This window comes from Aotus nancymaae, unplaced genomic scaffold (assembly GCF_030222135.1).
Source record: "Aotus nancymaae isolate 86718 unplaced genomic scaffold, 86718_ANA_hifiasm-v0.15.2.pri h1tg000028l, whole genome shotgun sequence".
NCBI classification, from domain to species: Eukaryota; Metazoa; Chordata; class Mammalia; order Primates; family Aotidae; genus Aotus; species Aotus nancymaae.
Window position 1 is genome coordinate 35,060,323 of NW_026988441.1, and position 26,396 is coordinate 35,086,718.

The 26,396-nt window shown below is 43.6% G+C and overlaps 1 pseudogene; it reads left to right on the top strand.

Annotated features, from left to right (window-relative positions):
* Nucleotides 1-1,869: 1,869 nt before the first annotated feature.
* LOC105705792 (zinc finger protein 562-like) lies at nucleotides 1,870-25,825 on the top strand (annotated as a pseudogene).
* The last annotated feature ends 571 nt before the right edge of the window (nucleotides 25,826-26,396 follow it).

Here is a 26,396-nt window from a genome sequence, read left to right on the forward strand (position 1 = left end):
TGCACAGGCTGGACTTGAACTCTTGGGCTCAAGCCATCTGCCTGCCTTGGCCTCCTAAAGTGCTAGGATTCCAGGCATGAGCCACTGTGCCTAGCAAGGATTTCTACTTTATTTATTGTTCCTAAAACAAACTGGATTGTATAAGAACATGTGCTCGCTATAGATCCTGCCCTTAGAGTAAAGCGACCTTGATGTTATCGTACAAATTATAGGCTATGACACACATCACATTCTTGCCTGTTCTGGAGGGTTAATTTGGCCTAAACATTCTTTAAAAGAAAAAAAATTTCAAAACAGGGTCTTGTTTTGTTGCCCAGGCCAGAGTGCAGTGGCACCAACACGGTTCACTTCAGCCTTGACCTCCAGGGCTCAAGTGTTTCTGTTTCTTATCCACTCAGTCTCACAAGTACCTGGGGCTATAGGCGCATGCCACCATGCCCAGCTAATTTTTTGTTTTTTCTGTAGAGATGGGGTCTCACCATGTTGCCCAGGCTGGTCTCAAACTCCTGGGCTCAAGCGATCTGCCTGCCTGGGCCTCCCAAAATGCTGGGATTACAGGCGTGAGCCACAGTGCCTGGCCCCAGACGAATCCTTTCTATTGATCCCAGGTCTTTAGACAAAGTCAACCAATTGTCAGCTAGAAAATGTTTAAATTTACCTATAGTATGGAAGCTTCCCACTTTGAGTTGTACTGCTTTTCTGGACCAAACCAATGTATTTATTAAATCTGATTGATTGATGTCTCATGTCTCCCTTAAATATATAAAACAAGCTGCATCCCAACCACCTTTGTCACATGCTCTTAGAACCTCCTGAGGGCTGTGTCAGGGACCATGGTCACTCATATTTGGCTCAGAATAAATCTCTTCAAATATTTTACAGAGTTTGACTCTTCGTTGACCATTGCCTTTGCAAAAATGATATCAGGCCCTTAGAGGTGGCTCATGCCTGTAATTCCAGCATGAATTTGTGAGGATGAATGAACTCCAGAATGGGCGGGTCACTTGTGCCTGGGAAGGTCGAGGCTGCAGTGAGCTGTGATTGCACCTCTGCACTCCAGCCTGGGTAACAGAGTGAGATCCTGTCTCAAAAAAATATATATCAGAAAATTATGACGGTGAAAGAGATCTGAGCTAACCCACTCCCCATCTTCCCTTTCCCTTAATATTTCCTGGGCTATTGAGCTGAGGAAACTTTAAGGAATATTTAGGCTATAGTTAAAATGATAACAAGCTTTTCCAAAACTCAACCGCTTTGGTAAAGCTAATGGGAGTCCATCAGGCTGTGGGGAAGAGAGGACCCTGATTCCTGCTAAGGCGCAGACATAAATGTCAGCTACTATTCCAGAGATTATGAGAGGAATTGAGGAGTAACTTCCCCAATTACTCCTGCAAATAATATCACTATTGCAGAATCCCAGATTGGCCTTTTGAGATATCCTTTCAGAACGCTCCACGTGGACCCGCCAACCCTGCTCCTGTGGCCCCATCCAGAATCGATTCAGCCTGCAGAGGACGGCTTCGACCTCCTATGATTTCATCTCTGCTCCAACCAATCAGCAGCAAGCACCTGTTACCCGGCCACTCCCACCCCTTCGCCCAAACTGTCTTTGGAAAATCCCTAACCCAGGAGCTTTGAGACGATCTGAGTAGGAACTCCGACTCCCACCTGGTTTGGCCAGCCTCATGTCTACTAAACTCTTCCTCTACTACAACGCCATAGTCTTTCTTTATGCAGTGGGCAGGAAGAATCCCTCCGGCGATTACAGCTTGAGCCCAGGAATTCGTTGCCAGCCTAAGCAATGTCGACGAAAAGTGTCAAACTCTAAAATATTTGAAGAGATTCATTCTGAGCCAAATATGAGTGATCATGACCCATGACACAGCCCTCAAGAGGTCCGGAGAACATGTGCCCAAGGTGATTGGGGTGCAGATGGTTTTATACATTTTAGGGAGACATGAGACTTCAAATACATTTAAGAAATACATTGGTTTGGTCCAGTATGGCAGGACAGCTCAAAGCGAGGGCTGGGGTGGGGTAGGGGTGGGGCTTCCGGCTTATAGAGAGATTAAAACTTTTCTTTTTTTTGAGAGACGGCCTCGAGGTTGTGGAGACCCAAATTCTTTTTTTTTTTTTTTTTTTTTTTTTTTGAGAAGGAATCTCGCTCTTGTTGCCCAGCCTGGAGTGCAATGACGCGATCTCGGCTCACTGCAACCTCCGCCTCCCGGGTTCAAGCGATTCTCCTGCCTCAGCCTCCCAAGTAGCTGGGATTACAGACACGTGCCACCACACCCAGCTAATTTTTTGTATTTTTAGTAGAGACGGGGTTTCCCTATGTTAGCCAGGATGGTCTCAATCTCCTGACCCCAGGTGATCCGTTCATCTCAGCCTCCCAAAGTGCTGGGTTTACAGGCATGAGCCACTGCACCCAGTCGTCCTTCACTTTAGATCTAAAGACAAAAAAGGTTGAAAGTTAACTAATGGAAAGAGATAATTTCATGCAAATAGTATCCTAAAGAGAGCTTGGCTGGATATACTCGTATCGGAGAAAGTAAACTTGAAGTCAAAAACTGAAAGAAGAGACGGTGAATGACAGTATATATTGATAGAAGGTAAAATTTATCAAGAAGATAAGAAAATTATAAACATATGCATCAAACATCAGAGCCTAAAATACATGAAGTAAATATTGGCAGAATTAAAGGGAAAAATAGACAATTGGAGACCTCAATATACCACCTTCAATTTAATAGGTTGAACAGCCACACATAATATCAGTAAGGAAACAGGACAAGTGCTATATAGCAGTTGGATCTAACAGGCACAACCCACCCAACAATGGAAGAGAACACGTTTTTTTTCAAGCATATGTGGAATAGTTTTCAGGAGAAACCATATATTAGGCCACAAAACAAGTCTTAATGGAATTGAAAGACTTGAAATACAAAGTATCATTTCTAGTTACATAGAATGAAACAAGAAATGAAAAACAGAAGGAAAACTGGAAAATACACAAATGTTTTATTATAAGCAACACACTGCTGACCAACCAATGGGTGAAGCAAGAAATCATAAGGGAAATTAGAAAACATCTTGTGAAAAATGAAAACAAAGACATGGCTGGCCGGGCACAGTGGCTCACGCCTATAATCCCAGCACTTTGGGAGGTCAAGGTGGGTGGATCACTTGAGGTCAGGAGTTCGAAACCAGCCTGTCCAACATGGCGAAACCCCGTCTCTACTAAAAATATAAAATTAGCTGGGCATGGTGGTGCATGCCTGTAATCCCAGCTTCTTGGGAGGCCGAGGCATGAGAATAGCTTGAACCTGGAAGGCAGAGGTTGCAGTGAGCTGAGATCATGCCACTAAGCTCCAGCCTGGGCAACAGAGCAAGACTCCATCTCAAAAAAAAAAAAAAAAAAAGGATTCCCCAGTTCCACATCCCAGATGACATCATGATATCACTCTGAGCCCAAATTTCACTGCCTGGGATGACCATTTCTCAGAAGACATTGCCTCAAACAAGAATTTTCCATCAGCACTGAGTTTGACCCTTTTGCTAGAAACTATACACCTCTTATCCAGAAATCTCCACCCAGTGATACTCATGGACTGCCTTTCCTAAGGTACAAAATAGACAGACCATTTTTTGGTTTTCCTCCTGAGCTCTGCTTAGCCCAGGATACTGCTATACTCTTAACTCTCCTAATGTGGACCCCTACATTTCCATGCCTAAAGAAAAATCTGAGGCTGGATATGGTGGCTCGCGCCTGTAATCCCAGCACTTTGGGAGGCTCAGGCGGGTGGATTACCTCAGATCAAGAGTTCGAGACCAGCCTGGCTAAGATGGTGAAACCCTGTCTCTACTAAAAATACAAAAATTAGCTGGGTGTGGTGGCGGGAGCCTGTAATCCCAGCTACTCAGGAGGCTGAGGCAAGAGAATCACTTGAACCCGGGAATTAGAGGTTACAGTGAGCCAAGATCACGCCATTGCACTCCAACCTGGGCAACAAGAGCAAAACTCCTTCTCAAAAAATATAAAGAAAGAAATAAAGCCGGGCATAGTGGTGGGCGCCTGTAATCCTAGCTATTCAGGAGGCTGAGGCAGAAGAATCGCTTGAAACCGGGAGAGGGAGGTTGCAGTGACCCGAGATCGTGCCACTGCACTCCAGCCTAAATGACAGAGTGAGACGCTGTCTCCAAAAAATAAAAAGAAAGAAAGAAAAAGAAAAATCTGGTGGAAGTTACTAAATTTTTTTTTTTTTTTTTTTTGAGACGGAGTTTCACTCTTGTTACCCAGGCTGGAGTGCAATGGCGCGATCTCGGCTCACCGCAACCTCCACCTCCTGGGTTCAGGCAAGTCTCCTGCCTCAGCCTCCCGAGTAGCTGGGATTACAGACATGCGCCACCATGCCCAGCTAATTTTTTGTATTTTTAGTAGAGACGGGGTTTCACCATGTTGACCAGGATGGTCTTGATCTCTTGACCTCGTGATCCACCCGCCTCGGCCTCCCAAAGTGCTGGGATTACAGGCGTGAGCCACCGCGCCCGGCCCTTGAAGTTACTAAAATTAATGAAGATCATTGCTTTTTCCAGCGTTTCGTTTTTTTTTTGTTTGTTTGTTTTAATTTTTTTTTTAAGACAGGGTTTCACCATGTTCGCCAGGCTGGTCTTGAACTCCTGACCTCAGATGATCCGCCCGCCTCGGCCTCCCAAAGTGCTGAGATTAAAGGCGTGAGCCACCACGTCCGGCCCACGTTTTGTTTTTTTAAGTGGCTTTTGGGCAGAAATTGACAAGCGAATCCTAAACTTCATATACAAATGGAAAGAACGCCAAACAGCCAAAACAACTGTGAAAAAGGGGAACACAGTTGAAGAACTCCCATTTCTGGATTTCAAAACTTACTACAAAGTTGCAGTATTCAAAACAATGTGGCACTGGCTTAGGGACACAGCTATAGATTAACAGTATAGAATTGAAAGTCCAGGTCCGGGCGCGGTGGCTCACGCCTATAATCCCAGCACTTTGGGAGGCCGAGGCAGGCGACTACTTGAGGCCAGCCTCCAGCTTCCTTCCCACCTTTCTACCACCCACAGGCCTGGCTCTGATCTCAACAGGGTACTCATGGCTTGGCCCCACCTTCCGCCTCACCCTCAAACATGGCTCTGCCCCCGGGTGGAGGCCTGGCTCTAACCTCAACCTTGTCCTCTAGGCCTGGCCGCACCTTCCTTCCGGTCTCCGAGCGTGGGCCCCGCCCCTCGCCCGTAGCTCCGCCCACAGGCCTGCCTAACTTCAACCTTGTTCTCTGAACCTGGGGTCTCCAGCCTCCACTGTGAGTCCGCAGCGAGGCCCAGCTGCACCCACGCGGAGGAAACTAGAATTCCTCGGCGTGAAGTCTTCCGGTACGGCTGAAGCGCGAGCCGCGGAGCCGCACGGGGCCGCAGACTGTAAGCGGCAGTGACAATAGGAGGCGCCGTCATCTCTTCCGGTACTGGCTCCGCGAGCCTGAACGAGGTTTCCGCTTGGTTGTGTTTAGGTTGGAGCAAGTGGACCGGTAGTGGAACAGGTGGTGAGAGTTCGTGTGTATCCGAGGCTGTCGAGGGGCCTTCTCAGAGAGCCTTGGCCCGCTCTGCTCGCGTCAGGTGGGTCCCCGAGGCCGCTCGGGCTGCCGGTCGTCACGAAGGTCACGGTTGATAATTGCCAGGCTCACCCACTGTGCTCCCTTCAAAAGCCTCCAGAAAGACCATTGTGAGCTTTTTCTATGAGGAAAAGAACTTCCTCCGCTTGAGCCACGTTATTCAGCCCCCAGTGTCATCCCGCCTTACAGAGCCTGGAATTCCCGCTCCGGTGAGCACTGGGTGAAGGATGGTTCGAGGGGGCATCCTGTTAAACGAACGAATATTTCACTTGAGAATGTTTCTTTGTTTATGCGTCATAAACTTGCTTTTGACGCCTTACATTTTGTTGAAGACACTTTTAATGGGGGTCTAGGGAGTGCATATTTCTCTATGGCAATATAAAATTACGTAGACCTTAAACAGGTCTTTCTACTGAAGAAAAATAAGAAAACTAAGCTATTTTGATCTGTCCTTCATAGGCCTGGACCTCCCTACACTCTAAAAACAGGGACCTGGCCGTGTGTGGTGGCTCACGCCTGTAATCCCAGTACTTTGGGAGGCAGGTGGATCACTTCAGGTCAGGAGTTCAAGACCAACCTGGCCAACCTGGTGAAACCCTACCTCTACTAAAAATACAAAAATTAGCTGGGCGTGGTAGCGGGGACTGTAATCCAAGTTACTCCGGAGGCTGAGGCAGGAGAATCGCTTAAACCTAGGAGGCAGAAGTGGAGTGAGCTGAGATCTCGCCCTTGCACTCCAGCCTGGGCAACAGAGCGAGACTCAAAAACAAACAAATGCCGGGTGCGGTGGCTCACGTCTGTAATCCCAGCACTTTGGGAGGCCGAGGCGGGCGGATTACGAGGTCAGGAGTTCGACACCAGCCTGACCAACATGGAGAAACCCCATCTCTACTAAAAATACAAAAAATTAGCCGGGCGTAGTGGCCCATGCCTGTGATCTCCGCTACTCGGGAGGCTGAGACAGGAGAATTGGTGAACCCGGCAGGCGGAGGTTGCGGTGAGCTGAGGTCCTGGTTGCACTCCAGCCTGGACAACAAGAGCAAAACTCCATCTAAAAAAATAATAATAATGATAAAATTAAAAAAAAAAAGTGGGGGCTGGCTAGGCGCGGTGGCTCACACCTGTAATTTCAGAACTTTGGGAGGTCGAGGCGGGCAAATCACCTGAGGTCAGGAGTTTGAGACTTAAACTTACTTTTGACGCCTTACATTCTGTTAAAAATACATTTTAATAGGTGTCTAGGGAGTGCATATTTCTCAACGGAAACATAAAATTACGTAGACCACAAACAGGTCTTTTTTTTTGGAGACGGAGTTTCGCTCTTTTTACTCAGGCTGGAGTGCAATGGCATGATCTCGGCTCACCGCAACCTCCGCCTCCTGGGTTCAGGCAATTCTCCTGCCTCAGCCTCCTGAGTAGCTGGGATTACAGGCACTCGCCACCATGCCCAGCTAATTTTTTGTATTTTTAGTAGAGACGGGGTTTCACCATGTTGACCGGATGGTCTCCATTTCTTGACCTCGTGACCCACCCGCCTCTGCCTCCCAAAGTGCTGGGATTACAGGCGTGAGCCACCGCGCCCGGCCACAAACAGGTCTTTCTAGTGAAGAAAAATAAGAATACTAAGGTATTTTGATTTGAACTTGACTTTCAAGTAGTTGAGCAGCCTGGCCAACATGGCGAAACCCCATCTCTTCTAAAAATACAAAAATTAGCTGGGTGTGGTGGTGGGTGCCTGTAATCCTAGCTACTGGGGAGGCTGAGGCAGGAGAATCTCTTGGACCTGGGACACAGGTTGCAGTGAGCCAAGATCGTGCCATTGCACTCCAACCTGGGTGAAAGAGCGAGACTCCCTCTCAAAAAAAGAAAAAGAAAAAAAAAAAGACCCAAACAGAAAACCAGGGGCCCACCTGGGAGTTCCAGACCAGCCTGGGCAACATAGCGAGACCCCATCTTTACAAAAAATAAAAAATAAAAAGTAGCTAGATGTGGTGGTGTATGCCTGCTACTTGGAAGGCTGAGGTGGGAGGATCACTTGAGATGGAGCGTTTGAGGCTACAGTGAGCTGTTTTGATCGTGCCATTGTACTCCAGCCTGGGCGACAGAGTAAGACCTCTCCTGCTAAACAAAAAGATGAAAATGGGCATCCAGGAGGAAAGGACGGAGGCTTTGTTACACTAGTATTAAGTATCAAATTTGCCATTTGTCCTCTCCCTAGAAAAATAAAATATCTTTTATGGTGAACTATTTGAGAGTAAGTTGAAAATTGCAGGAAATTGGTAACTTTTTTTTTTTTTTTTTTTTGAGGCGGAGTTTCGCTCTTGTTACCCAGGCTGGAGTGCACTGGCGCGATCTCGGCTCACTGCAACCTCCGCCTCCTGGGTTCAAGCAATTCTCCTGCCTCAGCCTCCCAAGTAGCTGGGACTACAGGCGCGCGCCACCATGCCCAGCTAATTTTTGTATTTTTAGTAGAGACGGGGTTTCGCCATGTTGACCAGGATGGTCTCGATCTCTTGACCTTGTGATCCACCCGCCTCGGCCTCCCAAAGTGCTGGGATTACAGGCGTGAGCCACCGCGCCCAGCTTTAAGTTGAAACTATTACCTTTTACCCAAGAGGCAGCTCAGCCCACATCTGCTTTTCTGAGTCTAGGTAACACAGGACTAGTATGGCATTTTGTGTCAGTATTGTCTGTGTGCAGTTTTCTTTTTTTTTTTTTTTAATTAAAAAAAAAATTATATACTTAAGATTTCTTTTTTTTTTTTAAAGATGGGGTTTCTCCATGATGGCCAGGCTGGTCTTGAACTCCTGACCTCAGGTGATCCACCCACCTCGGCCTCCCAAAGTGCTAGGATTACAGGCGTGAGCCACCACGCCCGGCCCGTGTGTAGTTTTCTTGAGTGTGCAAGAGAATATGGGAATTTCAAACTAGGATAGAATGACTTCTAGGCTTGTGAATGTGGGAAGTATGGGTAGCTCTGGCTTCTCATGCCTTCTTACTTTTCCACTAGGGTTTTTTTTCCAGAGAAACAATCTGCCCTTTTGAAGAAAAGACAAAGGTAGAAAGGATGGTAGTGGACTACCTGGCAAATGGTTATCAGGTAAAGTGAAAATCTCATACTTAATCCAATAGGTAGACACATAACCTTCTAGACAGACTAATTTCCAGAGTTTTCTTAGAGCAAACTTACGAAGGACTGAGTTCCCAGATGAATTTCCCCAGGGAATGAAGTCTCCTGTAGATAAAATGTTAACTTGAAAATCATCCCAGTTTCTCAGTAATTACTAATTAAATTTGACCTTCATGGTGCCAAGTGCATCTTTCTTTGATTGCTGGGTGCTGTGACAGATGATAAGACAGATGAAAGTGGCCTTTTATCAAATAACTTATTCACTCATCAGCATTTGTCAGATATCTGCAGTGTGCAGAGGAGTGTGCTGCATAGAGACAGATGGGACAGGAAGAGCTTCTAGCCTGGTTGTGATTGTGCTGAGATAAAAGTGTAAGCTGTGGGCAGTGGCTCATGCTTGTGATTCCAGCTACTTAGGAGGCGGAGGTGGGAGGAGCAATTCAGCCCTGGAGATCCAAGCTGCAGTTACCAGCGATTGTGCCTGGGTGACACAGTGGAACCCTGTCTTTATATATAAATTAATAAATAGATTAGATAGATAGATAGATAGATGCTAGATAGATAAAAATTCCTGTTTAGGAAGTGCTGTTCTAATCAACATAAAAATAAAAATTTAAAAGTAAAAATATTGTAACAATCCTGCATGATCTGCACATGTATCCCAGAACTTAAAGTATAATAAAAAAATAAAAATATTTAAAAATTAAAAATAAATAGATGAGGAAAAAAAAGATTAAAAAAAAATTTTTTTAAGGTGCTGTTCAAGGCACATGCCTGTAGGAGGTCAAGCTTGAGTGTTTAGAAACAAGAGCTCCTGAGACATTAAACCCTGGAGTAGATCTTGGGAGATCTCAGAACCACGTATAAGTGAGTATAAGGTTCCCCTTCCTCGTTCTCCAGTGAACATTGGTGGAAGTGTTCATTGGCCCAAACCAGCGTGTGTGTGATGACTTAGGATTCAGTGACCTTTGATGATGTTGCTGTGGAGTTCACCCCAGAGGAGTGGGCTTTACTGGACACAACTCAGAAATACCTCTACAGAGATATGATGCTGGAGAACTACAAGAACCTGACCTCAGTGGGTAAGAGTCACATCATTTTGCTGGGCATGGTGGCCTGCACCTTTAGTCCTAGATACTTGGGAGGCTGAGGTGGGAGAATCATGTGAGCCTGGGAGTTTCAGACTAGTATGGGCAACATTGTGAGACCGCGTCTCTTAAAAAAAAATTGTAAAGACTAGACTGGTGCAGTGGCTGCCACCTATAATCCCAGCATTTTGGGAGGCCACGGTGGGTGGATCACCTGAGGTCAAGAGTTTGAGACCAGCTTGGCCAACATAGTAAAACCCTGTCGCTACTATAAATGCAAAAATTAGCCAGATCTGGTGGCGGGGTGCCTGTAATCCCAGCTACTCAGGAGGCTCAGACAGGAGAACTGCATGAAACCAGGAAGTGGAGGTTTCAGTGAGCCCAGATTACGACAAGACCCTTAAGCCAGGGTGACAGAGTGAGACTTAATCTAAAAAATAAATAAAAATAAAGACTAGCATCATTTCTTGTAGCCTGTTACAGAACACATGTATGTTACATGCTTGCTTGTCAATTCTGAATACAGTGGGGAATAACAGAGATAGTTCCAAGTAACAGTCCCTGCTGTAATATGTTTTAATTTACTGTGGTAATACTAGAAACATCATCAACTGCATCAGCATCATGCTGTTAGAAATGTACCTCTTCCTTCCCGTCTTTGAGGTACTAAATTGGAAACTCCGAGGTTAGGGCCCAGTCATCTGTGTTTTAAGAATCCCTGAAGATGAATCTAATATACTATCATGTTTGAGATCCAGTGGCAGAGTATTTTACCCATGAGAGCAAGCATGGGTTTTTGTTGTACTTACTTTCTTTCTTTTTTTTTTTGAGACAGTGTCTTACGCCTGTAATCCCAGTACTTTGGGAGGCTGAGGTGGGTGGATCGCCTGAGGCCAGGAATTCAAGACCAGCCTGGCCAATACGGTGAAGCCCTGTCTCTACTAAAAAATAGTTAGCTGGGCGTGGTAGCAAACGCCAGTAGTCCCAGCTATTTGGGAGGCTGAGACAGGAGAATTGCTTGAACCGAGGAGACAAAGGTTGCAGTGAGCCAAGATCTCACCACTGCACTCTAGACTGGGCAACAGAGTGAGATTCCATCTGAAAAAAAAAAAAAATGAGATTTTTAAAGTGCACTTTGCCTTGGAAGATTTAAGTTTTTCTCAGAATTTCAGATATCTTTGACTTTTATTTTTCACCTTGTCAAATATTCCTATGATCTAATAAAACTATTCTGTTTCTTTGTTAAGTTTATCATTTTGGTACATGCTCTTTATCTAGATTTTCCCTACTTTTCTTTCCTGATAATCCTCTCTTCATGTTCACCATCAGTTTTTTTTTGAGATGGAGTTTCGCTCTTGTTACCCAGGCTGGAGTTCAATGGCGCAATCTCGGCTCACCGCAACCTCCGCCTCCTGGGTTCAGGCAATTCTCCTGCCTCAGCCTCCTGAATAGCTGGGATTACAGGCACACACCACCATGCCTAGCTAATTTTTTGTATTTTTAGTAGAGACGGGGTTTCACCATGTTGACCAGGATGGTCTCGATCTCATGACCTCGTGATCCACCCGCCTCAGCCTCCCAAAGTGCTGGGATTACATGCGTGAGCCACCGCGCCCGGCACCATCAGTTTTAATTTTCTTTTATTTTTCACTGAGGGTCTTTTTTTTCTTTTTTTTTTGGATGAAGTCTTGCTGTGTTGCCCAGGCTGGAGTGCAATGACACAGCCTCAGCTCCCTGCGACCTCTGCTTTCTGGGTTCAAGCAATTTTCCTGTCTCAGCCTCCTGAGTATCTGGGATTACAAGTGTGCATCACCATGCCTGGCTAATTTTTATATATATATATATTTTTTTTTTAAGACGGAGTTTCGCTCTCGTTACCCAGGCTGGAGTGCAATGGCGCGATCTTGGCTCACCGCAACCTCCGCCTCCTGGGTTCAGGCAATTCTCCTGCCTCAGCCTCCCAAGTAGCTGGGATTACAGGCACGCGCCACCATACCCAGCTAATTTTTTTGTATTAGTAGAGACGGGGTTTCACCATGTTGACCAGGATGGTCTCGATCTCTTGACCTCGTGATCCACCCGCCTCAGCCTCCCAAAGTGCTGGGATTACAGGCTTGAGCCACTGCACCCGGCCTATTTTTTTATATTTTTATAGAGATGGAGTTTCACCATGTTGGCCAGCCTGGTTTCGAACTCCTGACCTCAAGTGATCCACCCACCTCGTCGGCCTCCCAAAGTGGTGGGATTACAGGCATGAGCCACAGCATCTGGCAGTTTTAATTTTTACAGAAGCAGTTTGTAGTAAACTAAACACATCAGTTGGCTGGGCGCAGTGGCTCACGCCTTTAATCCCAGCACTTTGGGAGGCCGAGGCAAGCAGATCACAAGGTCAGGAGATTGAGACCATCCTGGCTAACATGGTGAAACCCCGTTTCTACTAAAAGTACAAAAAATTAGACAGGTGTAGTGGCACGTGCCTGTAATCCCAGCTACTTGGGATGCTGAGGCAGAGGAATTGCTTCAACCAGGGAGGTGGAGGTTGTAGTGAGCTGAGATTGCACCACTGCACTCCAGCCTGGCGACAGAATGAGACTCCCTCTCAAAAGAAAAAAGAAAACACATCAGTTTTGTGGTAAACCCTACATCCATATAGCCATATTTTTGATATACCAAAATCCTCAAAGTTCTTTGGGTTTTATTTTCTTACTATGGTTAATTTGAAAACAAGTACTAATGACTCATTATTTTAAACTACTCCAATACATCATTTCTTTTGTAAACCCTTAAATTTCTCTTTCTGCTTAACTTCAGAATGGGAAATATACCCTAGAACCCAGTGGTCATCACTTCAGCAGGGTTTTTTTTAAGAATCAAATATTCAGTGAGATACAAATGGTAAGATTCATGAGGGATGGCCACTAGACAGGCTTTTAAAAGAAAATAATAATAAATAAAATAAAGATTCATGAGGGATATTTCTTAGTTTCCTCTCAGAAAATATTGAGAATTCCATTCTAGAAAATCAGCACAGTCAGAGCCGTGGCTTACACCTGTAATCCCAGCTACTTGGGAGGCTGAGGTGGGAAGATTATTTGACCCCAGGAGTTTGAGACCAGCCTAGGCAATATAGCAAGATCCCATCTCTGATTTAAAAAAGAGCATGGATGTGGTGGTTTGTGCTTGTAATCCCAATACTTTGGGAGGCCAAGGTGGTTGGATCACCTGAGGCCAGGAGTTCGAGACCAGCCTGGTCAACATGGTGAAACTCTGTGTCTACTAAAAATACAAAATTAGCTGAGTGTGGTGGTGGGTACCTGCCATTCTAGTTACTCAGGAGGCTGAGGTAGGAGAATCACTTGAATCCAGAGGCAGAGGTTGCAGTGAGCCAAGACTGCACTACTGCATTCCAGCCTGGGCAACCGAGTGAAACTCGATCTCAAAAAGAAAAAAAAGGAAAGAAACTGAGTCTGTAATCCCAGCACTTTGGGAGGCCAAGGTGGGTGGATCACTTGAAGAGAGGCTGAGGCAAAGAGTTTCAGACCAGTTTAGGCTACATAGCAAGACCCTGTCTCTATAAAAATAAATCAAGGCTGGGTGCGGTCACTTATGGGAGGCCTAGGCAGGCAGATCACAAGGTCAGGAGTTGGAGACTAGCCTGGTCAACATTGTGAAACCTTGTCTCTACTAAAAATACAAAAATTAGATGGGTGTGGTGGTGAATGCCTGTAATCCTAGCTACTCGGGAGGCTAAGGCACGTGAATCACTTGAACTTCTGACACAGAGCTTGCAGTTAGCCAAGATCAAGCCAGTGCACTCCAGCCAGAGCAAGACTCTATCTCAAAATTAAATCAATAGAAAGATTAGCCAGGTATGATGGTGCATGCTGATAGTTTTAGCTACACAGGAAGCTAAGGCAGAATGATCACTTTAACCCAACCAGGAGTTTGAGGTTACAGTGAGCCATAATCACACTAGTGTACTATAGCGCAGGCAATGGAGTGAAACCCCAACTCTAAAGAAAGTTAAATATGCTGGGCATGGTGGGTCACACCTGTAACCCCACCACCTTGGGAGGCTAAGGTAGGCAGATCACCTAAGCTTAGGAATTTGATACCAGTATGGGCAACTTCGCAAAACCCTGTCTCTATAAAAAAAGAAAAATTAGCCAGGTGCAGTAGGGTGCACCTGTATTCCCATCTACTCGGAGGCTGAGGCAGGAGAATTGCTTGAGATTCGGAGGTGGAGGTTGCAGTTAGCCTTGATTGTGCCACTGCACTCTAGACTGGGAGATAGAACAAGACTCTGTCTCAAAAAAAAAAAAAAAATCAAACATTTAAAAGTAAAATAATAATTGTCATCAAAATAATGTTTGTGTTCAGATGGGTGAAAGCTCTTAATATGTCTGAAAATGTTTTAAATCCTTTATCCCCTCATCAGCAGACAAGAAGCTACAGTGGATGGAAACTCTGTAAGAATTGTGGAGAGGTCTTCAGTGAACGGTTTTGCCTTAAGACACGAGAGCTCGGAATGGAGGGAACATTTCTGAGTGTGATTTTTATGGAAAAATGTCCTCAGTGTGCACGAGGAAGCCTCTATTGGACAGGAAGTTTCCAAATTTATTCCATGTGGAAAAGTCTTCACCCTAACTCCAGACCTTCCCGTACATCTTGAAATTCTCAATACAAGAAAACCTCACAAATACAAGGAATGTGGAAAAAGCTTTCAGTATTTTACAAGCCTTGATCATCAATGGGAATCCACACTGGAGAGAAGCTCTGTGAGTGTCAGGAATGTGGGGGAGCCATCACAGCTTCCTCACAACTAAAGCAGTATGTAACAGTTCATACTGCAAAGAAATCCAAAAAGACTAAGTAATGTGGGAAATTCTTCACTAATTTTTCTCAACTTTCTGCACATGGGAAAACTCATAAAGGAGAGAAGTCCTTTGAATGTAAAGAATGTGGAAGATCTTTAGTAATTCCTTATGCCTTAATGATCACATTCAAATTCACACTGGAATAAAACCACACAAATGTCTGGAATGTGGGAGAGCCTTCACTAGATCAACTCAACTTACTGAACATATAAGAACTCACACTGGAATAAAACCCTATGAATGTAAGGTATGTGGGCAAGCCTTCAGTCAGCACTTGAACCTTTATGTACACATATGAAGTCACAGTGGAGAGAACCCTATCAGTGTAAGTGTTGTAGGATTTCAGAGACTGGAGAGACTGTTGAGGTTACAGATGGAGTTTATTTTAGGTGTACACTGGCCCAGCTGGTTCCCTAACCAGGAACAACATCGCTGAGCCCCTAACAAAGGCACGGCTTGACTTTTTACACATGAAGTACACAGTGGCACTAAAACAAGTTTGCAGGTGTAGAACAAAAGCAATTCATTAATCAATGATAGGGATGTAACTTAGGCTTACATATGACTGTTGCTATGCCCCTCAGATGCTTGTTATCTGTAGAGCTCAAGGATTCTAGTACAGGCTTTATATATTGCCTTTTGCTACAGTGCCCAGAAGGCCGGAGTCCTGCCTGCTTAGACATTTATTATGACCTTCACTGTGTTACAGAAACTTGCAGTTACCAGCTGTAGAGAACAAGAATACAAGAATTTCTAAACTTATTAAACTTGCAAATCAGGATACAATCCCATGGGAGTGGGAAGGACTCAGGGAAGTTTGCTTATAAAAGAAAATGTTAATTTCTGCTTTGCTTTTCTGCATTAAATTTTTTTTTTTTTTAATTTTTCCTCTTCATTAGGAATGTGGGAAAGCCTTCACTACATCCTCAAGCCTTACTGAACATAGAAGAATTCACACAGGCGAGAATCCTTGTATATGTGTTCAATGTGGAAAAAGCTTCATTACTTCTTCCCATCGTGCTAAGCATTTGAGAACTCATACTGGAGAAAGGCCATTTGTATGTAAGTTATTTGGGAAAGTATTTACGTTTTCCTCAGGTCTTTATGTTCACCTATGAACTCATACTGGAGAGAAACCCTTCGTATGCAAGATATGAGGGAAAGCATTTATGTATTCCTCAGTTCTTAACGTTCACCTGCAAACTCATACTGGAGAGAAACCCTTTGTATGTAAAGAGTGTGGGAAAGCATATGCTGATTCCTCACACCTAAGTAGACATAAAATAATTCACAGCTAGGTGCAGTGACTCATGCCTGTAATCCCAGCACTTTGGGAGGCTGAGGCAGGTGGACTTCAAGATCAGGAGATCAAGACCATCCTGGCTAACACAGTGAAACCTTGTCTCTACTAAAAGTACAACAAATCAGGCATGATGGCACATGCCTGTAGTCCCAGCTACTCGGGAGGCTGAGGCAAGAAAATCGCTTGAACGCGGGAGGCGGAAGTTGCAGTGAACAGAGATTGATCACACCACTGCACTCCAACCTGGGTAACAGAGTGAGACTCCATCTCAAAAAAAAGAATTCACACTGGGAAGAAATTCTGTGAATGTAAGGGTATGAGTGTTACCATTTAGCTCATCTGTTGCCATCTTTAATTATTGACAGCAACACCAGAGTTCATCATGTTAGAAACAAATTTTTGCTACCAAAAAAGACATAGCACTCCAACATAAATTTTCTCAGCAAGGCAATTTTCTTCGATAGAAAGGTGTGTCTTGCAGATGGAGCAATAGCAAGAGCACACCTGAACAAGGGAAGGGATTCTCTTCCCTGATGTAGGTAGCTCCTACTGCTGTGTTGTTCCCATATTGGGTAGAGTTGGACTGCACAGTCTAAGTGAATTCTGATTGCCTATATTAAAGAGAGCAGGGGTATGATTGAGAGTGGTGGGGTGAGCAGTTTGGGTGGGAAAGGCAATTATAGAACAGGTAACTAACTAAAGGTGACTCAGGTTAGAGCAGGTAACCAGGATGAGTCAGGACTCTAAATATGTGGGTTAGCAGGGTGATGTGCAAGTGGGATGTGTGGTTTCAGTGAGAGGAATAGGTGCAGGTAACCAGGGAAACAGATGTGAACAACTGATTAGAACTTGCGGGAAGATTGTTTACTGAAACTAGGGGCAAGTGGACAAAGAGAAGAAGGAAGTTAAACTTTAAAATGGAGAACAAACAACAAGGGAGCTGAACATACTGACATACTGATTCTCTAAAGAGAAACTTGGAACTCACTGTATTTAACAATTCCCCCTCTTGAAATATACAGATTTTTCTCTTCCAACATCCTTAACATGTCTTGGCTTAGTTGTTCTACTTGATTTTCTAAAAGAAAAAGCTTCTTGAATAAGGTGGAGGAGAGTTAAGGGAGATTTTAGTAAGTGCTGTTTTTGAGTCTTTGCACCAGCCCATGGATGCATGGTATGACATAGTACCTGACAAGAATGAGTACACCTACTACAGCTGTGAGGGAAGTAAGAATTGAGGCTATAATTTCTATTTCTAGCCATGCTGAGAAAGGGTTATTGACTTTAGAATTTTTAGCTAATTTATTGGAAAAAGTGGTAAGTTTTTATAAGGCCCTCTTTATGCTCCCCTTGGGGGCAGTGTTATTTGGGATGAAGGTGCATCCTTCATCCCAAAGTTTTAATCATATCACAAATCCCACCTTTTTTGGTTAATAATATATCTAGGGCCATTCTGTTGTCCTAAACCATCTGACTGGTGGGGCCTAATCATTCACCTATTCCTTTAATGGAATCTCTTGTATAGTTAACAAACCTTTGTTGATTATATTAAATATAATTTATTCAATTTTACATTCTTCTTTATAGTTGACCACCAAAATAGCACAGATTTAAATTTTGCAGCTATTTGATTTTGGGCTTTAAATTCATCTGGTATGCCTCGTGGAACTCTAATAGTGCCTATATAGACGTGCGGGGTCAAAGGACCCATGTGGGGCACTACTTTTACAATTTTCTCTCCATTGTGTTGATGGAATGCTCAGGTGAAAGGGATGGTCAACTGGACCAGAGCACAAGTGCCACTCTAATTACTTGGCAGAATACCCAGCAATAGTCCCCTGCAATACTACCACCCATCTGCTTGGGGATGAACAAGGGCAGACTGATTGTTAAGCTCTTGAAAAGGCTTGGTTTCACTGCACCCTGTTAAGTCTCCAAGGAATGCTCACTTTTCCCCCTGCCATGAAAGGCATGAGGTAAAGTCAACATTAGGAGCTGGAGGCCAGATGGCCTTCAGGGGCTGACCCACAGGGCTTTTGACTTCAGGGATCACCAGTGAAAGAGTCTTGCATGACTCCTCACACCAGGCTCTGGGGTTCTGGAAGAGAGCTACTATACAGCTTATGCCCAGTCCGTGAGAGGACCACTCATGTGGAAAGGGAACAGTTTGGGTCTCTGGCCTGCCTGTCACACAAGCATAACAGTTGCTTTTGTTTGGCATGCAAACAGAATATTTAATCCATTCCAGCCAAGCATTTGCATCCTCCTACCCTGTTCTAATTGGTATAGTTTGTTTTAAATCTTAAACCTCTACAACTACTTTGGTTTTATCATTGGGTATATAATGAGAAGGTCTGGTTATTGGAGAACTTAGGAGAGGGAAAAGGGGGTGCAGGAGGTGGGGAACAAATAAAGTGCATTTCAGAGGATCATATGGGCTCCTTCCCGGAGAGTTCTGCTCCTATACTATAGAAACAGCTTAATGAAGGGGAAGAACTTTGGGGAGCTGAGATGGTCATCTGTACTGGATTACATTGGTTTAGCTGACATAGGAAGCTCTTTGGTAAAATGAATGTATAGCTTTAGGAAACTACAACTACTAGTTGGGGCAGTTCATCCTTGTTCTTCAGTAGTCCATAGAACGTTGGGCCAACTATGGTATAAAAGCTCTGTCTCGGGAGGGCAAGACTCCCAGTTGATAGTGGAATCTTCACTGAAACCTTCCCAGACTAAATGATCACGATTGACTAATGTCCAGTCTGAGGAAAGCAAGGAAGGACAGAGGCACTTTTCTGAAGTGGGGTTGTCTTCGACTCGACAAGTCTCCACAGGGTATAACAAGGCAAGCATCAACTGTGATAGTTTGAGGTGAATTGACTTGGTTACATTAATATCGAGGTGGTTGGCAATAGAGCGAGGAAAGAAGGAGTAATAAAATAGATGAAAGAGTTAAATTTTTCTCAGCTTTATTTTGGCAGGGTTTTTCCTTGGGACTATGGCCCATGACTCTGGAGGGGCGGCGCTTTCTTGACTTAAGTGTGATGGTGTTTTGTTTGTTTTGTTTGCTGTCCAGACTGCGGTTAGGAACACTAGGTAAGGTCCTTCCCAGGCTGGTTTGAGCTTTTTCTCCTTCCAGCTTTTGATGAGGACATGATCCCCAGGCTGATGTTGATGTATTCGGAACTCCGGCGGTGGTACTTGTGCTAAAAGACTTTTAGTTCTGAGGGAGGAGAAAGTGGAAGATAAACCAAGTATATAATTTCTGAGAAACTGATCTTTTGTTTGAACTTGGGAATGTCAGCAGTGGAGTGCAAATAGGGGAACCCATACAACATTTCATAAGGGGATAAGCCAACATCTCTGAGGAGCAGTTCGGATTCTCAGCAGGGCAATGGGAAGGCATCTAGTCCATGGCAACCGGGTCTCTACAACTAATTTGGTTAGGTGGCTTTTTAGAGTTTGGTTCATTCTTTCCACTCTTCTTAATGAAGGTGGGTGCCAGGGAGTATGATATTTCCATGTTATATCCTGTACCTGGGCTAATTTTTTAATGACTTTGCAGTGAAATGAGTCCTGTTATCTGAATCAGTGTATTTTTAAATTAATTTAAACCTGGGTATAGTATTTTTAAATAATGCCTGGACTACATTATGAGCAGTTGTACTTGAAAGGGAATAGTTTTACCCAATGAGTAAGGTGATCTACTATTACTAATAAATACTTCAGACCATTTGGAGGCATCTCTGTGTAATCAATATGGATACTTTAAAATGGGCTTCAGCCGGGACTCCTTCCCCCAAGGGATAGTCATTTTATAGGGTGTTTATGAGTTTTCTTACATACTAAGCAACTGTGTAACCTGTTTGGCCAGGGTATAAATTCCTGTGTACCCAAAAACTCTGAGGACTGTGTCCCACATGGCTTGGGGCCCCCAATGAGTCCCTTGATGCCATTTGGGACTAGATTTCCCTTATAAGGGGTTTAGATAACATTTTTCTCTGGTCTGGCAATATCCATTTTCCTTCTGAATTTTCCTTAGTACCTATGTTTTTTTTTCTAGTGGAAGAGAAAATGGGGATCATGGTAGGAGGAGAAAGGTAAGAAGTTAAGTGAAAAATAGTCATTTTAGAAGAAATGGCAGCTTGTTTGGCTATCTGATTTGTTAGGTTATTTACTCGACTTTTAAAAGAAAGACTTTTCTGGTGTCCAGAGACATGGACAATAGCTATTTCTTTTTTTTTTTTGAGATGGAGTTTCGCTCTTGTTACCCAGGCTGGAGTGCAATGGCGCGATCTCGGCTCACAAGTTTATGCAGACCAATTATTTATTTTTTTTATTTTGTAATGTCTTTCTTTGTCTCTTTTGATCTTTGTTGGTTTGGGCAGACCAATTATTAGGCAATTTTCTTGACTATTTCTTCAAGAGATTTTGTTTTTTTTTAAATCAATTACTGAATACTTACTGTGTCTTTTTCTCTCAGTCACCTGGGAGGAACCATCTATGAATAAGTGTTGTTCTGTCCTGAAGGGAGTTTCTTCTAGGTCTAGTCAGACCTTTGTATGGTAATCAGTTATATCTAAACATGTGTGCTCTCTCTTTAGATTTGGATTTCCTGTTGGGAAACCTGCTGGGATTTTTTTTTTTTTTTTTTTTTTTTGAGACAGAGTCTCACTATATATGTCGCCCAGCCTGGAGTGCAGTGGTGCGATCTCGGATCACTGCAGCCTCCGCCTCCTGGGTTCAAGCCATTCTCCTGTCTCAGCCTCCTGAGTAGCTGGGATTACAGGCGCCCGCCACCATGTCCAGCTAATTTTTGTAATTTTAGTAGCTACAGAGTTTCACCATGTTGGCAAGACTGGTCTGGAACTCCTGACCTCGTGATCTGCCTGCTCCGGCCTCCCAAAGTGTTGGGATTACAGGCGTGAGCCACCACACCCAGCCTACATTATCTTTTTCTAACAGAAAGCCTCATACTTGAACATTTTTGAGTCAGTAAGCTACCTTTCTGCCTTCTGACTTATGCTAGTTCTGCTCTCAATAAGGTTTTCTCCAAAAGTTTTTTTTTCTGTTACCGAAGCAGTTGCCGCTACAGATTGAATGCATATGGGCCATTCATGGGTTACTGGCTTAAGAATTTTTGACAAGAAGGCTACGGGCTGCTAGTGGCCTCTGCTTTTGGGTAAGTACTCCTAAGGCTATGCCCTTGTTTACACTGACAAAAAGATGGAATAGCTGCTTTAAGGAGGGTAAAGCTACAACAGGGTCAGTTACTAAGAGATGTTTTAACCTTTCCACCTGTTGGATTTCTGATAATTGCCAAATGAGGGGGTTTGGCCCATCTTGCATGAGCTTTTTGTGTAAAGGTTTTGTTTCTAGGGCATAAGAGTCTATCCAAAGACAGTATTCAACTAATCCTAAAATTTTGTTAAGTTCTTTAGTCTCTGGCAGATACAAGGATATGATACCTTTAATCTGATCAAGCTCAATTTTCTGTTTACCTTTGCTAATTAAATGACTTGTTCTAATATTTGACTGACTAAATTTGGAGACTCTGTAAACCTTTGGAATACAGCTGTCCATCAGTATTGCTGTTTGCGACCAGAATGAGGGTCTTCTCACTCAAAGGCAAATAGGTCCTGGCTGCCCTCTACTAACAAACAAGCCCAGGAGGCATCTTTTATATCTATTACTGTAAACCAGTGGTGACTGTATGGGATCCTACTGATAATAGTATGAGGATTGGGAACAACTGGCTGTGTGGTTTGGCCTATCCTGATTAATACCTCTTGGGTCTTGCACTAATGGGTATGACCCATCTGGCTTCTTTACAGGCAGTTTTGGAGTGTTATAGGGGGATATACAGGGTTCAAGAAGCCTGTCCTGGAGAAGACCTTTAATTATAGCTGTTTAATTTACCCTGGCTTTTAAAGGTACGGGGTACTGCTTTCTCTTTACAATATCCCTAGCGGCTTTTAACATCAATCAGAGGAATCTATAACTTTGCTCAGTTGCTGTCTTTTGACCATACCTCAGGATGAATGTGTTCTTTGTCTGCAGTGGTGAGCAACTTTAGGGAAGGGAGGAATGATTTAACTTCTGTCTCCTCTAAGGTTTTTTTTTAATCCATTCATTATTCTAATATTTTAGTATTAGGCCTAGGGGACTATTGGGGGAATATTATTGTTGCTAGCTCTATTTTTTTTTTATCCCTTACCTTACTTAGGGTATGGTTTTGGGGTCAGGCTCCATCTCCCCTGTTGGAGATTTCTCTCCTTTTGGGATAAGGCTCAATTTCCCCTACTGGAAATTTCTCACCTTTTCGGATGAGGCTTAATTTCTCCTATTGGAACTTTCTCACCTTTCCTACTACTGGAGGTCTGTGTGAGGCTTAATTTCCCCCCTACTGGAGATTTTTTGCCTGCCTTTTCACACACTTGTAACCCCGACAAAGGAATACTTTATCACCCCTGCAGCTTTTCTTGCCTCGGTATGTTCCAACCAAGGAATACTTCACTGCCCCTGCAGCTTTTCTTACCTCGGTCCCAACCACCAAGGAAATACTTTGTCACCCCTACAACTTTTCTTACCTTGGTCTGTGCACAGAGGTACCTGGTTGCCCTGGTATGCAAGGATCTTTCCCCCAGGTCACTGGATGGTTTCTTTCCACGTTGCTGAAAGTCCAGTTTTATTCATGGGTATTGATTCTTTACCCCTAAGGCCACTGCAACAAGGCAGCAGGACACATCTCCTCACAAGAGAGGACCGGAGACCGTCCCTAGAGGAGAATGTCTTCCCCATATGAGCCACCAAAGTGTAAGAAACAAATTTTGGTGCCAAAAAAGAAGTAGCACTTGAACATATATTTTCTCAGCAAGGCAATTTACTTCTATAGAATAGTGTGTCTCACATATGGAGCAATGGTTAGAGCACACCTGAACAAGGGAGGGGACGGGGCTCTTATCCATGACACAGGTAGCCCCTACTGCTGTGTCATTCCTGTATTGGGTAGTGTTGGCTCACACAGTCTAAGCTAATTCTGATTGCCTATTTTAAAGAGAGCAGGGGTATGATCTAGAGTGGCAGGGGTAAGCAGTTTTGGCAGGAAAGGGAACAGGTAACTAAAGGTGACTCAGGTCAGAGCAGGTGACCAGGATGAGTCAGGACTCTAAATGTGTGGGTTAGGAGGGGGATGTGTGAGTGGGACATGTGGTTTAGGCAAGAGGAATAGCTGCAGGTAACCAGGGGAACAGACGTGAACTACTGATTAAAACTGGTGGGAAGGCTGTTTACTAAAACTAGGAGCAAGGGGACGAAGAGAACAAGGAAGTTAAACTTTAAAATGGAAAACAAAGAATAAGGGAGTTGAACATACTGATACATGGATTCTTTGAAGATAAACTTGGAACTCACTGTATTTAACAATCAGATTTGTCCTAAATGCCTTGCGGGAGTAGTAATGGCTCATTGACTGGCCTTATAGGTCATCTGGAGGGTCTGAAATTAAACCTACAGGTTTTGAACACAACTCCTTCATGGTTGCCTGAGTCTGGGCATCTGTGAAGAAGGGTCATGAATGGTGAGGTCAGTACTGCAGGCTCCCTCACCTTGGTGATTAGATTCCTAGGATCATGGCATTATCAAGTTCTGTATGAGATAAATCATGCAGATTGGTCTCAGACCCTGTTGTTTAGTGGCTGCAAGTGTGGCACATTCATGTCAAAATTTACCAGAAGCCAAAATGATGTAGGCCCCAGAGATGGGTTGTTGAAAGATGTTCCTCCAAGGGTCTCTTCTGTTCCCACAGATCCTGCAGAGCATGGCAGGAATTAAACCATCCTTAACTGTCAATGCACTTTCACAGCAGATTATTTCTGTGTCCCCTTCCTGTGAAATTTAAGAAGTGTGACAGCCTTGCCTGTTCTGTTCTGCCTTGTCTGTCCATTTTAGGTGGCACAATCTAAATGGCAGTGTCTCTTCTAGTATAATGCAGACTCTCTCCTCACTTCTGTTAAGATGGCTCATATAGTCCATGAATCCCACTCATATTCTCTTTATCAAATGATTGTTCATTCACACTTTCAGCAGTCTCTTCAATACAAGTTTTCTAATTTTTGCAGTATGGATAGCTGAGAATTTTTGAAATCTTCAAGTTCTGGGTTTCTTTTTCCTTAGCAATTTCTTCTGCAATTCGAGTCTCCTGTTTTGCATTTTACTGTAAGCAGGAAGAATGAAGCTTCCTGTGTCCTTTAACACTTTAATTACAGATCTTAGCAATAAATATAAAAATGTTATCTCTCTCAAGCTCTACCTTCCACAAAATTTAGAATGCAGTTCTGACAAGTTCTTCACCACTTCATATCAAGGGTTGTCTTTTCTTCATTTTCCAATAGCATGTTCCTCATTCCCAGTGACACCTTACCAAAATCAACCTTGTCAACCTTATTTCCAGGGTGCACTTCAGAACTTTTCCAGTCTCTACTCATTTGTCAATTTTCAAAGCTGCCTCACATTTTTTGTTTGTTTTTAATTGCACTACCTCACTTCTAAGTACCAAAATTTGCCTTAGCTCAGGCCACCATATCAAAATACCACAGACCAAATGGCTTACAAATTCACTTAATTTTAAATAAATGAGGTTACAATCACATAAATTTATATTCTTACATTTCTGGAGGCTGGAAGTCTAAGATCAGAGCGCCAGCATAGTCAGCTTCTGGTGAGAGCTCTCTTTCTGGCATGTAAATGCCTACTTCCTCGTGTCTTCACATGATGGAGACTAAGAAATAGGTCATAGTCTCACTCCACCCGCATCTCTTAACATCATTTAATGATACTTCCTAAAGATTGTATTTTCATATACACTCACATTCGGGTTTGGAGCTTCAACTAATGAATTTTGGGGGTCATTGTTCAGTCCAAAGTACTTAATATGATTATTTTTCCTTTATGCATAGGCAGTCAGATAATCTGTAAATAATGACTCTTTTTCCCCTTCAGTCATTCAGAGATACATACATATATATATACACACACACACACACACACACTTTTTTTTTTCTTGCTTTACTGGACTGATTACAACCTCCAGCACAACACCAACTAAAAGTAGTCATACCAGTATACTTGTCTTTGCAGTTCTGGTGAGAGATGAGCTCCATTTTATTGGCTTGGCTGTAAGTTTTAATTTGTTTTATTTTTTGAAGATGCTATTGCCTATAGGAAAGGTTTTTTTTAATGCGGTTTCTTTTGAATTTATTAAATGCTTCCTGTGCATCATCTGTGATTATCTTACTTATTTACTGATAAAACTCAAGTACCTAGAACTGCACCTGGCCCATGATGGTACCTAATAAATACTTCAATGAAAAGTATGCGGTAATGCATGCCTATAGTCCTAGCTACTTGGGAGGATTGCCTGAGCCAAGGGGTTCTAGACCAGCTTAGGCAACATAGCAAGACTCCAGTTTAGAAAAACAAACAAAACAAAAAACTTGAATGAGTGAATGCATGGGAGGACACTTTTCTAAACAAATGTGGTCAGACTGGGAGTCCTGGCTCATGCCTGTAATCCCAGCACTTTGGGAGGCGGTGGGGAGAATCGCTTGAACCTCAGAGGTTGAGGTTGCGGTGAGCAAAGGTCACGCCATTGCACTTCAGCCTGGGCAACAACAGCGAAACTCTGTGATAAAAAAAAAATGTTAGCCGGGCGCGGTGGCTCACGCCTGTAATCCAAGCACTTTGGGAGGCTGAGGTGGGTGGATCACGAGGTCAAGAGATCGAGACCATCCTGGTCAACATGGTGAAACCCTGTCTCTACTAAAAATACAAAAAATTAGCTAGGCATGGTGGCGCGTGCCTGTAATCCCAGCTACTCAGGAGGCTGAGGCAGGAGAATTGCCTGAACCCAGGAGGCGGAGGTTGTGGTGAGCCGAGATCACGCCATTGCACTCCAGCTTGGGTAACAAGAGCAAAACTCCGTCTCAAAAAAAAAAAAAAAAAAAAAAAAAAAAATATATATATATATATATATATATATATATATATATATATATATATGTTATCCCTCTGTGAAGGGTAGAATTCATTACATAGATCTAGGGTATTCTTTTAGGTGCCTTTTTTCCTGCAGCGATTTTAAGCTATTTTTGTTAATGGTTATAAGACAACTAAAGGCCTGGTGTGGTACTTTATGCCTATAATTTCAGCACTTCGGGAGGCCGATGCAGGCAGATCACCTGAGGTCAGGAGTTTGAGACCAGCCTGGCCAACGTGGTGAAACCCCATTTCTATAAAAATACAAAAAATACCAGCTGGAAATGTTGAAGATGGAAATGACAAATAAATAAATAAATAAGTAAA